General features: G+C 47.2%; 1 long non-coding RNA gene across 1 annotated transcript; it reads right to left on the reverse strand.

The window, feature by feature from the left end:
- Positions 1 to 172: 172 nt before the first annotated feature.
- On the reverse strand, positions 173 to 9442 carry LOC135915530 (uncharacterized). The gene is made up of 2 exons (XR_010568641.1): positions 9338 to 9442; positions 173 to 343 (listed from the first exon to the last, which is right to left on the reverse strand). It is a non-coding gene; the product is annotated as an uncharacterized lncRNA (long non-coding RNA).
- Positions 9443 to 12843: the final 3401 nt, after the last annotated feature.

The raw sequence follows: 12843 nt of genomic DNA on the forward strand, positions 1-12843 counted from the left end.
TGGAATGCAGATATTATGCATGTGCACCTGTTCCTTTTCATCTGCACTTATGCATTACCGTTAGTAGATTAATAAAGCTCCTGAACCAGCTGTACTTTCATATATGTTGCATAAACAGAAAGAATTTATATAGTGCTGAATCATGCAGTGCAAAAAATAAAACAAATGCACCGGCAATACATTAACCGTTTTTATTGCTCGATATAATACATGAATTCCTTAAATTCTTGTCTTATGCTATTATGGAAACAGATTAAATATTTACACTACTCCTTGGCAAGCATGGTCGCCAGGCTGGCCTTGACCTTTGTGTCATTAGTCCCAAAGGTGCTGCAGGTGTATGCTGCAAATAAGTACATGCAGCAATATGAGGCAAAAATAACAGATGTGTATTCTTTGTGTGTTCATTAAGCAGCTGAATATATTTACTCAAACCATCTAAGTCAATACTTAATGCGGTTTAACTATGACTAATGGCTGCTTGTCAATACAAATCAGTACCTTTATGCAATGTTCTATTGCATGGTATGGTGAACAATTAAACAGTCACAACTGCTGCTCGTGTCAGCAACAGTATGTTCCCTTTTATGACAAGTTCATATATGATGCATTAATGTACTTATCCCAAATGGTCCCTATATTTATTGCGGAAACGTTACCCAGTTGGGCTGTCTGTACAGTTTTTTTGGCTGGTAGTTAAGTATGCCCGTGCAGAGGGATGTTTTCAGGAGACGTGACTGGAATATTCCCAGTATCATGCCTAAGATTGTAATTTATTTTGCTTAGTACACATTGAAATGTATTTCTCATACTTTTAAATGAATGGGTCATTGGCCATAACTTCAACAGATGGCGGATGCGTTGATTGTATTGATATGGTACCTTAATTTCTTGCAGGTAATGAGGCCTCTTGGGCATGCTAACAGGTTTCCCAAGTTAGGTATACCACATGAGCACCCGAAATACCACACGAGCACTTTGTGTCATGGCACGACAGATATGCACCTCCTAGGAAACAGAACTGATAGTATAGTTCGAATGAATTCTATCACAGTAAATTATTTAAGGTGCTTTGAAAGATGAAAATTTTTTCTAGGCTATCGAGGTTCAGGACGTTTAGTTAACGCAAAAAAAAAAACATATTGAGTAAGAAATGCCTTGTCAGTCTGCTTGACTTTCTTTTTTTTTTCAATAAATAGAACCAATTTCCTTCAATTTTTATGAAGTGAAACGTTTTAAAAATATATTTAACACAGAGACTTTCTGGAAACTTTGACATGTAACAAGACAGCATACCTATGTGGCCAATTTAAAGTTTCCCGATCTTTTTCCAAGCCTTTCCTGGCTGTTTTCATGAAAATTTTCTGGCAATCTATGACGCCTGCAGCTTAAGTGCAATAAAAAATACTATGGTTTAATGCTTGCCAAGTAGTGCCAGTCCATAATATTTAGATGAAACGAATAACACGTCAGTCACTTAACATGTAGCATTAGATGCAACTGACTTGAATCCCTTGTTTAATAAAGCTGACAAGGGCTTCGGCAAGTTCGTAATTGATGGCCACACGAGTACAGCACGGAAGACACAGAGACACGCGTAAAACAAATGCAACAATGTGAGGGAAAACTATACAATGAGTTATTTTTACGGTTCAATAGTAGTTTTCTATATAATTTGCTCTCACCACTTATGCCTCTAGTTATAACTTTGTTTACCTATGACTAAAGACTACATGGCAATATTAATCAGTACCATTATGATGTTTCGTTATATTATAGTATGATAAGCAGTTAGACAACCATAATGGTCGCCGGTGTTAGCAACGGTACGTTTCGTTTCAAGACAGGTTCATGTGACACACAGTGTACTCATAAAAATGAAAGAAATGTGAGAATCCCAAACAATTCCTATAATAATAATTGTTGAAACAAAGATACCCTGCTGGACTGTGCACATTTTTCAGGAGTTAATGCAATGTGCCCGTGCCGATCGAACATGCTCAGCATACTGACTGCAGTTTTGAACAATCACGTTAACATTTGCAATTTATTTCCGCTTAGAACAGTCTGCATTGTCTCTTTTCTCATACTTCGAGATGAATACATTTGCCACACTTTCAGTAGAATGCGCATGAATGGGGGCGTACTGATCAGGTCACTTATCAACTAAAACATGTTACGATCTCTTAGGTGTGTTAATAAGGGTAGAACAAATGCAATGTCCACTGAATTATTTGAATAATCTGTGCGTTATCTACTAAGAAAAGACCACCAAATTGATAATCTGGCTCTTTTTTCTTTTGTACAGCGCATATAGTATGCAGTCTGTCCAAGACGACGGCACTACATGCAACAGTAATGAAAACCGGAACACTTATTGCGCACGACAAGGGCTTCATACCGTGCACGACTGGCACAATTCGAATCTGCGCCAGCAGCTGCCTAGAGATTAAGAGCACGTAAACTGCATAACCCCGAAGCATCGAAAGGCGCTTAACGCTTTTCATATAGCTCGAAAGATAACTTCTGCTGCTAAACTGTTTAAAAAAGAGACAAAAAACAAATCTTCCAACTACCGTCAAACGCAATGCCTTCAGTCTGAAACGTGTAAAGGTGCTTCCCGGAGCGACTAATTTATTGTGCTCCAATTTTTTCGGCTAAGTTGCGAAGCTGCGAGTGACTGAGCTTATCGCAGGTTTCATGCTCCAAAAGCGTTTGTGGTTGCATATAAATAGATTGGGTGAATCTAGAGATTTTCGCTTGACATTTCTTCAAGTCTCGTGTTTTGCTTGCGGTAACTTCCCAAAATTATTTAGATTGGTTGCCAGAAACCTTAAAAATACTGCTACCTTAAAAACAATGCGAAAACCGCAGTGCACACACTGCTGATGCATGCCCCGCAAACACGGCCTTTCATCCGAGTACGTTAGCAGTTATTTAACTATACGTGTCTGTCAGAACATTCTTGATGCTAACACAATTTCGAGATATATACGTAAAGCGTGTCACGAGAATTTCACTACACATGCGGCGCAGCATTCATCGCGGCCGGATCAAGCGCCACGAAATGAGATCTACCACACTGGCTGCCCAACATACACAATCCGCTTAGTGGTAGCTCAATATCAAGTTAAAACATGGTGTAGCTTCCTTCTTTACGCCCCTAAACTATTATGCGAAAATCAACAAGCCCGAGCGATCGCTCGCCGTAAAACATTCCGTATTGGCGGCGAGGAGTTACGGAGTCGCCATCTATCGGAAGCGCCTCGCTGGCGTAGTATGAGGGATCACGTGGCGCGCTCCTCATAGGTTTTGCTGTCAGCGCTCACTGAAAACACCACGCGCGAGCTCTCCCGGACATTTCTGTAAGTACTTTCGAAACAAGAGAAGTTTCTTACTGTCTAAATAATAATCTTGGGCAAACTGAAAGCACACAATCGTTTACAGATGCTATCTCTTTACCGAATACGTACAGTGAACGCCACTGCGCGCGGTCGCCGCGATGGAATCTCCCGAAACAGCTTCTTGCGTGAAAGGTAGGTAAACGCTGAGAGCAAACTATGTGAAATATGTTCTTATAGCGCTTGTATAACTAAATGGAGCAATAGAACGAAGCCTCAATGCAGCGATCGCGCAGATTCGCAGCGACCGACTGCGCGTCTGCATGCTTGTCCGCGCACTCTTTCGCTTTCTCCGCACGCGCATTTTCGCACCGTGCCATGAGCTTTAGGCCGCAGAATGTGAGCATTTGACAATATACAAGCAACCATTGTTGCGTGGGCGCTATCAGAGCTGTTCAAAAATAATTTCATTGTAGAGACGTCGACGCGTGTGATGTGCCGTCGCGATGATTCAATCTTTCTTTTCTTCGAAATTCTTTGACCTTTCAATACTATTTCTCGAGTTGCGTCGCACTGTATGTTTATCGGTGTCCTCAGCGTGTAATTTCCCGCTGCTCATTTTTTGTAATCCAGTGCATTAATTCATAACACAAACATGACCATATGCCATGCTTTTTTTAAATGTGCTTCTTACCGCTGCCTTTCCACTCCACTGAACTTGCCAATATCTATAGCATCGACAAGTTCATAGAACAAACCGTCATGACATTAGTCGGGCAGCGGACTCGGGCGAGCGTCTCAGTACGCGTTTTCAGAACATCGCAGACCGGGCGCCGTAGCAGAAATCTTCCTCGCGTCTGTGCTTGCTGCATACCCGAGTTGTAGCCGATGACTGTTTGCCGGTTTTATGTTTCGCGAGCCAAGCTTCACGCAGCTTCTTGTCCTGCGGCTACGTGTTGTAGGGTTTGGGGTACGGACTCCGCGGATGAAAACCCACAAACTTGGGAGTGATTTATTTACATATTATGTACAGGAGAGGTGAGCGTCAATTAACAGACGTACAGACATTACGGACCGGCAGCAACTCGGACGCTGCGGCCCGCGGCAAGAAGTTCGAGAGAGGTGAATCAGGGAATCAGGGCATGTCCCAGAATGCTCAGGTCTCTCTGGAAGGCTTCTTATAAGCCCTTCGAGCACTGCAAGTCACGTCATGTTTGACCAATGGGAGAGTCCACTCCGATGACGCCACTTGCAGCCAATGGTAGGCGCCCGTGTCGCGGGGCACACCTGTCGGGGCTCTCTGCGGTCTTGCCACGCAGACTGGCAATCACTTCTAGGCCGGAGAAGGAGGGGGGCTGCACCTGCTCCATTGTCCGATGCCCACCTGCAAATCCCGGCGACTCGGCTCCGCAGCGGTGGCAACAGCCTTCTTCAAAGACGAAGGGGGTCGAATGAGCTCCATTGTCCCAGGGCCCCTTCTAATCCCGGCGGGACACGACCTGGGGGTCGCAAACTTGTTTGCACGTGTCTTCTCTGGAATGCGCTTTCCTGCTTCTGCATTCCTCAATTAGCTGTGCTGCAATCCGATGTGGTCTGGGGAACTCGAAGTAATCGCAGGAAACGGCGCCATATCTAACAGCTCGTCCTCGCCCCGGTAGTTCTGAATGGCCGGTGAACTCAATTCGCTGGCCATGAGGAACGCTGAAAGAAGCTGCAGGGTACTGGGGTCGAGCCTCGTTTGACAACCCTCGGGATCCTGGACCCTGGAAAACATACGTCAAACAAACCAAACAACACAGCGCTGCCCCACGTGTAAGCGCAGGCTCTTCACCCCTGACTCGCCAGGCTATTACTGAGTCAAAATCAACCCTGATCTTTTAGTTCCCCAATTTTGACAACAGTTCCAACCACCCTTCCAAACAGCTATCCATTTCTCCTCGATTGCCGACAAGACCAGAGTACTATTGTTGTTGCAAAACAAAAGGGTCGTTGACGATGCAAACAACAAATGAAAACAGCCGAACATAACTTAAGTGGCCTAACTACACGAACAGCATGTTTCCAATCTATCGCAGTGGCGTACTTATCGCACGTAATGGTGCCACTGAACAATCTGGTCAACCTCACAAGTACGTAATCACAAGCGCACTAGCCTTGTGGTCACTAAACAAAACGCGTACTTGCGTTGTAGGCAAACTTTTCACTTACGCTTACTCACGTTTCTTCCCTGAAAGTCCTACAGGACACGTGACATAAACGAACAATTAAACTTGCGGGACTTACACACTCCGCAGAACTCTTAAAATAATGCGTCTTTTAATAACTCGTTCCACGCGTACTCATCCTTCCGTCCACACAGGACACGCGCTAATGGAACTAAGAACGCTTCTCCGTGCAAATCATGCACTCACTGAAAATCTACGCGCTTAACCTTAGAAAATTCAAAAACACTTAAAAAGAAAGAAGGTTAAATAACACACGCGCTTTACCATAGGCCTTTCGACGATAACCTTGACCCTCAGGTTACTTACACGCACACAAAAAAAAGCCTATCTACTTATTAAGGAGCATCTCGCGAGACTACATGTTTACTTAAAACGCATCTTTCAAATCTCGGAGCTTCTCAAACAAATCATAAGCAGAGCTCATACCTTACATATTGAAAGAAATCCTAGTCTCAAATCGCGAAAACTTTCCGATGCTCAAAAATAAAACAAAATAACATTTCACTTCTATGGAAGCTCTCTTGGCTTCCCGTTCCCGATTGCTTACGACTGACTCATACTCTGAGCCGTCCCCGAGCTGGTCGCGGCTTGAAAGCTACTCTGGCTGCCGAGAGACAACAAAAGGGCTGATTCACTATCAGCTCCCCCAAGACGTTACGGTCTCCTGCCAATTTGCGTCCCCGCGCCCCGCTTTCAATACGAACTCGATTGACCGCGTCGCTACTCCCCACCTGGTCTCGTCCTGCCACCTTGCGTTTCTTCGAACTGCACGCTGAGCTTTGAAAAGAACTACGGAACGACGAGGAGGTTAACTGCCCCGTGCCCTTTGTCCGCGTCCGCGCAGAACATTCTTCGCGGTCCCCCTTTGACCGGTGGCTCGACCATTTTGGATGCGTCAACATCGTCCTAGACGACCGCACCTTCTTCCTCGCGCCCTGCCCTTTTGGGTTTCTCGCCATTTTTGGCGGCGCTACATTAATTACCGTCTTCCGGTCTTTACTGCGCTTCTTTTTACGGCGCTTTCTCCTTGCACTCGTTTTCATGTCGCCTCGTGCCTCGTGCTGGCCGGTACACATTTCGTCGGCCCGGATCGGTCTCTTACCCGCACAGTCTGAGTGATTTACATTTAAATCTACTCTCTCTCTGCCTCGACTGGCGGACAGCTCAACCGACTCTGGCACAATGCAGCAGGCTTTACTCGAGTAAGACAACTCGCACTCTTGCGAACTGCCCTCTACTACATTGCCCAGCTCACGCTGTGAATCGGCACACAGCCCGTCGGTATCGATCGCTGTCTCACGCGCACAGTCCGAATGATTAATAACGGAATCATCCCTATCTAGGCTATCTAGACTGGCGGAGAGCCGCACCGATCCCTGAACAATGCAGTTGTTTTCTCGTGAGCTACGGAGCTCGCCACCCCGAGAACTATTCTCAACTGCATCGTCCAGCTCGCACTCCATTTCTGCACGCACATCTGGCTCTACATGGGTGCTCGCTTCTGTCTGGTCAGAAGTACCCCTTTCTTCGCTAGCAACCTCGCTAACATTACCAGCGACGCACACACGCGGTGACTGTGCCAATTTGTTCGCAGCTGGCCTAGCTGTCTCTACAGTCATCTGTTGGCACAGCACCTCGTCGCTCTCCTTGCGGCCTTTAACGGCCTCTGTTGCCACTAAGGCATTGTTAGCAGCTAGCCTTTTCCCTTCACTTAAGAATCTGCAGCCAATCTCACAGGCACTGCTCTTCTCGTCGGCTTCTGGCGAAAGTCCGCTAGACACTTCCTCATTCTTTCGCTCTGTGCTACCTACAGAATTCTCAGACAGCCGTTGTCTCTGTGCCAATAACTGATCACAATACTGTATCTCTTTGATCAGTGCTGCCTTCTCTCTCTCATACTTTTCCTCTCGCTCACGTTCGCGTGCCTTCTCACGTTCGTGACGCTGACACCTAAGAGTAAGTTCTTGAAGCTCCTGCTTCCGTTCATTCTCGCGTTCTTCACGCTGACGCTCACTCCTAAGCTCACGACGCTCTCGCAAACGTACACGACGCACACGCTCCCGTGGCTCCTGTATCACCTCCCAAGCAAGCCTAATACTTTCATCATCATTGCCACTATCGTTAATCGCCTTTATGATAGCTGGCGTTTCCATCCGTTCGTCCGCCTCAACTCCCAAATCGTCGCACACCAACAACAAATCTAACCTCGTCAACCTTCTAAGATCCATGGCAGCTGCCCCGACAGGTGGTTAAAACTGTTTTCCTTAATTAATTTGTGCAAACACACAATGCATCAAACTCCCGATTCCCAGAACTATCAAAATTGAACACACAACCTTTGAGTCTGGCGAATCATAAGGAAAAAAACCACGCGCTCACTTACGGTTGCAGCACCCTGCCATCCGGTTCATTTGTCCGCTGTTCCCGGTTCCTTCCGGACTCCCTGGGTCGAAGGCTCGCTCCTTCTTCGATACTCCCAGTCTCTTCGGACCTCTTTCTACGAAGGCTCTCTCTTCTTCGCTCTTCCCGGTTCCTTATGATCTCTCTTGACGAAGGTTCATCCGTAGCGCTGCCACCAGCTGATGCATTCGGAGGCGATCCTACCGCTGCCAACCAGATGTAGGGTTTGGAGGACGGGACGTCGGGATGAAAACCCACAAACTTGGGAGTGATTTATTTACATATTATGTACAGGAGAGGTGAGCGTCAATTAACAGACGTACAGACATTACGGACCGGCAGCAACTCGGACGCTGCGGCCCGCGGCAAGAAGTTCGAGAGAGGTGAATCAGGGAATCAGGGCATGTCCCAGAATGCTCAGGTCTCTCTGGAAGGCTTCTTATAAGCCCTTCGAGCACTGCAAGTCACGTCATGTTCGACCAATGGGAGAGTCCACTCCGATGACGCCACTTGCAGCCAATGGTAGGCGCCCGTGTCGCGGGGCACACCTGTCGGGGCTCTCTGCGGTCTTGCCACGCAGACTGGCAATCACTTCTAGGCCGGAGAAGGAGGGGGGCTGCACCTGCTCCATTGTCCGATGCCCACCTGCAAATCCCGGCGACTCGGCTCCGCAGCGGTGGCAACAGCCTTCTTCAAAGACGAAGGGGGTCGAATGAGCTCCATTGTCCCAGGGCCCCTTCTAATCCCGGCGGGACACGACCTGGGGGTCGCAAACTTGTTTGCACGTGTCTTCTCTGGAATGCGCTTTCCTGCTTCTGCATTCCTCAATTAGCTGTGCTGCAATCCGATGTGGTCTGGGGAACTCGAAGTAATCGCAGGAAACGGCGCCATATCTAACAGTGTGAATAAGGCTGACACTGGCCTCCGTTACGTGCGTCCGGCCCTGCGGCACCGAGCAGTAGCCGACCATGTTGCGCGCCTTCAAAGGCAGCCACTACCTATTGTAGTGCTTTGAAGCGTTGTGAAGGAGACACTCGAAGCGGGAAAATTTCGCCACTAAATGAGGGCCGCAGCTTACGAGGGAATTTAAACTCGTTTTCAGCTCGCTTCGGCGCGCCAGAAGCAGCCGACGCGGCCGCTATGTCCACGTGATCCCTCCTAGCACGTCACGCCGACGGTGGCGCCAGCTTTTCCAGTGGTGGAGCTCGAGGCCAATAGTAGAAGCGAGAACAAGAGCGCGTTATGAAACCATGTCAACGACAAACCGACACTATACCCGAGTCGCCTGCGCTACATGCAGCCGCTTCGCGCTACGAAATGCGCTCACATAATCATGAGCTGTTGACGCAAAACATCTTTGCTAAAGCTTACCGTTCAGTGTAGTTGACGTGTGATGCCACAAAGATGACACGCATACACAGACACCAACGTTCAGGCGGACACCGCACACCGGTACAACCGTATACGTGCCTGGCGCGCTCGTTGAGATGGCGCACCGCCGCGCATGCGCAGGAGCTCCGCGCGCGAGAGCGCGCGCGCTCGGAGTGTGAGCGCCTTTCCTCCTTCATTTTTTTTTTTCGCTCTCTCTCTGCGCGCCATGCGCGCCAGAACGGGTGGCTTATTCATCTTTATCACCATTATTCATCTTTTTTCGTGGACGAAGGAAATGCGCTGGCAGGTTGTATGACAAACGCTGTGGGCTATCGTATGAGACTGGAACGCTAACTTGAATGCGCTGTTTGTAAAAGCCATTACAGGGCCCTTCAAAGGTTTCAGACGCATTATTGCCAGCGTCGATTAGTAATACAGCGTACTTGTAGCATATCTTCCAGCGTACCACCAAATGTGATGCCCGCACGTATGTTAGTGCTAATTTTCTGTTCCGGTGATAGGTCAAAGCAATCAGTACAGCATTGAGGTACTCATATGCGTGGCTGCCCAGGCATACCGCCGGCGAAATACTGGGTGGGCTCTGATAATTTGGCACCTATTTTAAGTGAATGAGAAACTTTGATGGGTTTATAGTGCAGGATATCAGTCAACAAAAAACCGCCCTATGTTAGTGACGCAGCCGAGGTATGAAGAAAATGTGAAAAGTATCCGAGAATCGGACGACACACAACGCGAACACCACATGCGCGACATCGGTTCATCGCACATTCACAAAGTCCGCGTTGTCAGCTACAAACATTACGAGTGTCCTTGCTGTTAGCTCGATGCCTGTTTGGAATCCACTTGTAGCTGAAGCTGGCGTTCATAACAACTATTATAACAATTGGATCGGCGTTTTGCTTTCTTTATTCTACTGCCGCAAAAGTGATGCGACAACTGTGAAGACTGTCTTGGGATTGCCGAGACCGACTACGTAGATCATATCATGTGGTCAACAAATGCGGAGGTATACACTATGTGTATACTAATGTCTACAAATAGGCTCTACAGCAATCTCAGCAGTATACAACTTTAGTGGCTTATATCAAACGCAGCTACGTATTATCCACCGGTACCTGCGCTTGGTTACAGCGTACACGGGTTGGGCCCAGATTAACGATGTTTGTCTATTGTTAATCTATAGACATGCAATACCACGACAACTCAGAGGCAGACCAGGTGGTGAATTCACCACCTGGTCTGCCGGCTTTCGCGACTTATTCACCACCTTTGCCACATCATCACCATCTGACCTTCACCAGCTGGTCTCGCGAAGTGTACGTCCGGGAAGCAGCCAGGATTAGGGCCTTCGGGTGCCTGGAAGACCTTTGTGACTCGGACGTTGCCTGTTCCGCCGCGATCCTCGTTCGGTGCAGCTGCACCGAATGACGACTAGCAGTCTGCACGGTTTGCCCGCCGCGCCGGGGTTGCACGCGGTGCCGCGGCGGGGAGTATGGGAACTCGGCATTACATATTATCGACTTTCTTATATAGACATTCAATACACCAGGAGAGAAAAAGAAATAGAAACCTTAGCCGACTATTATTATTAACTGTCTAATATAGAGAGTCTATAGACAGAGTATGGACAAAAATAAATAGAGACTGTATCGGCTTTCGTCTATAGGTAGTCCATATAGAGGGGAAGCAGACAAAAAAGAAACAAACACCTTATCGACTTTTTTCTATAGACCGTCCATAATCTACGAGTAGACGAAAACAAATAGAAACCTTATCGACTTTCGTCTTTAGAAAGTCTGTAGACAAAGTATGGACAAAAATAGATAGAGACCGTATCCACTTTCTTCTATAGGTAGTCCATAGAGGGGAAGGATAAAAAAAAAACACCTTATCGACTTTTTTCTATAGACTGTCTATAGACTGCGAGTAGACAAGAAGAAATAGAAACCTTATCGACTTTCGTCTATAGAAAGTCTATAGACAAAGTATAGCCGCCGTGGTTGCTCAGTGGCTATGGTGTTAGGCTCCTGAGCACGAGGTCGCGGGATCGAATCCCGGCCACGGCGGCCGCATTTCGATGGGGGCGAAATGCGAAAACACCGGTGTACTTAGATTTAGGTGCACGTTAAAGAACCCCAGGTGGTCGAAATTTCCGCAATCCTCCACTACGGCGTGCCTCATAATCAGAAAGTGGTTTTGGCACGTAAAACCCCATAGTTTAATTTAATTTTATAGACAAAGTATGGACAAAAATAGATAGAGACCGTAATCCACTTTTGTCTATAGGTAGTCCATAGAGGGGAAGGATACAATAAAGAAACAAACTCCTTATCGACTTTTTTCTATAAACTGTCTATAGACTGCGAGTAGACAAAAGAAATAGAAACCTTATCGACTTTCGTCTATAGAAGGTCTATAGACAAAGTATGGACAAAAATAGATAGAAGCTGTATCGACTTTCGTCTATAGGTAGTCCATAGAGGGGAAGTAGGCAAAAAAGAGCAAACACCTTATCGACTTTTTTCTATAGACCGTCTATAGACTGCGTATAGACAAAAAGAAATAGAAACTTTATCGACTTTCGTCTATAGACAGTCTACAGACTTTGTATCAACAAAAGTACAAATCTATAGAAAGGAAAGGTCGTCTATAAGAAGTCTATAGACTTTCTATAGACAGTCTAAAGTCATTTTTGTAAGGGTGGGAATCGATGTAAGCGAAGGTTTGTATGCTGTTTGCTTTGATTGACGATAATTAGCGGTGACGATGGCGGCGAATGTGTAAATTTTTTTCGCCGTTTGGTCCAATACGACGGTGGCGAGTTGATGCTGCACGTTATCTTTCGTGCACCACTGCTGTTTGTCTGCGTAGTCCACAGAACACACAGGGAGACGTATTTGCATGAGGCGTTGTTGTGCGTCATCGTTCATAATTTCTAAGAGGGTTTAGCATCATCATTGCCTCACATGCAGTGGCGTAGCAACAGGGGGGGCCGGGGGGCCGTGGGCCCCGGGTGCAAGGGGCCAGTGAGGGGGGGGGGGGTCATATACGTCTGAAGGCACCCCTCCTTTCGCCGGCTACACCCGGAGAGGGGGGTGACAGAAGACCTATGGGCCCCGGGTGCCAGACGACCTAGCAACGCCACTGCTCACATGGCACCTCGCATCGTGGCAGAAGTGTTAAGCCTTATTGTAATTATGGGGCTGTACTTAATTCGACAAACATAATTCGTGTGTATACATTGTATACATATATTCGCGGTATGCACGTTGTTTTCCTGCGCAGCGAAGACGCTCCTGCTCCGCGCGACGCTTCTTTCGGGCCCTCGAGGAGCACAATGCACGAGACTGACGTAGTGGCCGCGTCGCGGTGAAAGCTTGTCCTCCCTGCGTGGAGGGAGCCTAACCGACTCTGCAGGCATTTTCACTAAAGTTGTTCTCTCTCTCTCTCTCTCTTTCGGGCCTGGGTTGTCCTCGACGCTGAGT

This window comes from Dermacentor albipictus, chromosome 2 (genome assembly GCF_038994185.2).
Source record: "Dermacentor albipictus isolate Rhodes 1998 colony chromosome 2, USDA_Dalb.pri_finalv2, whole genome shotgun sequence".
NCBI lineage: Eukaryota > Metazoa > Arthropoda > Arachnida > Ixodida > Ixodidae > Dermacentor > Dermacentor albipictus.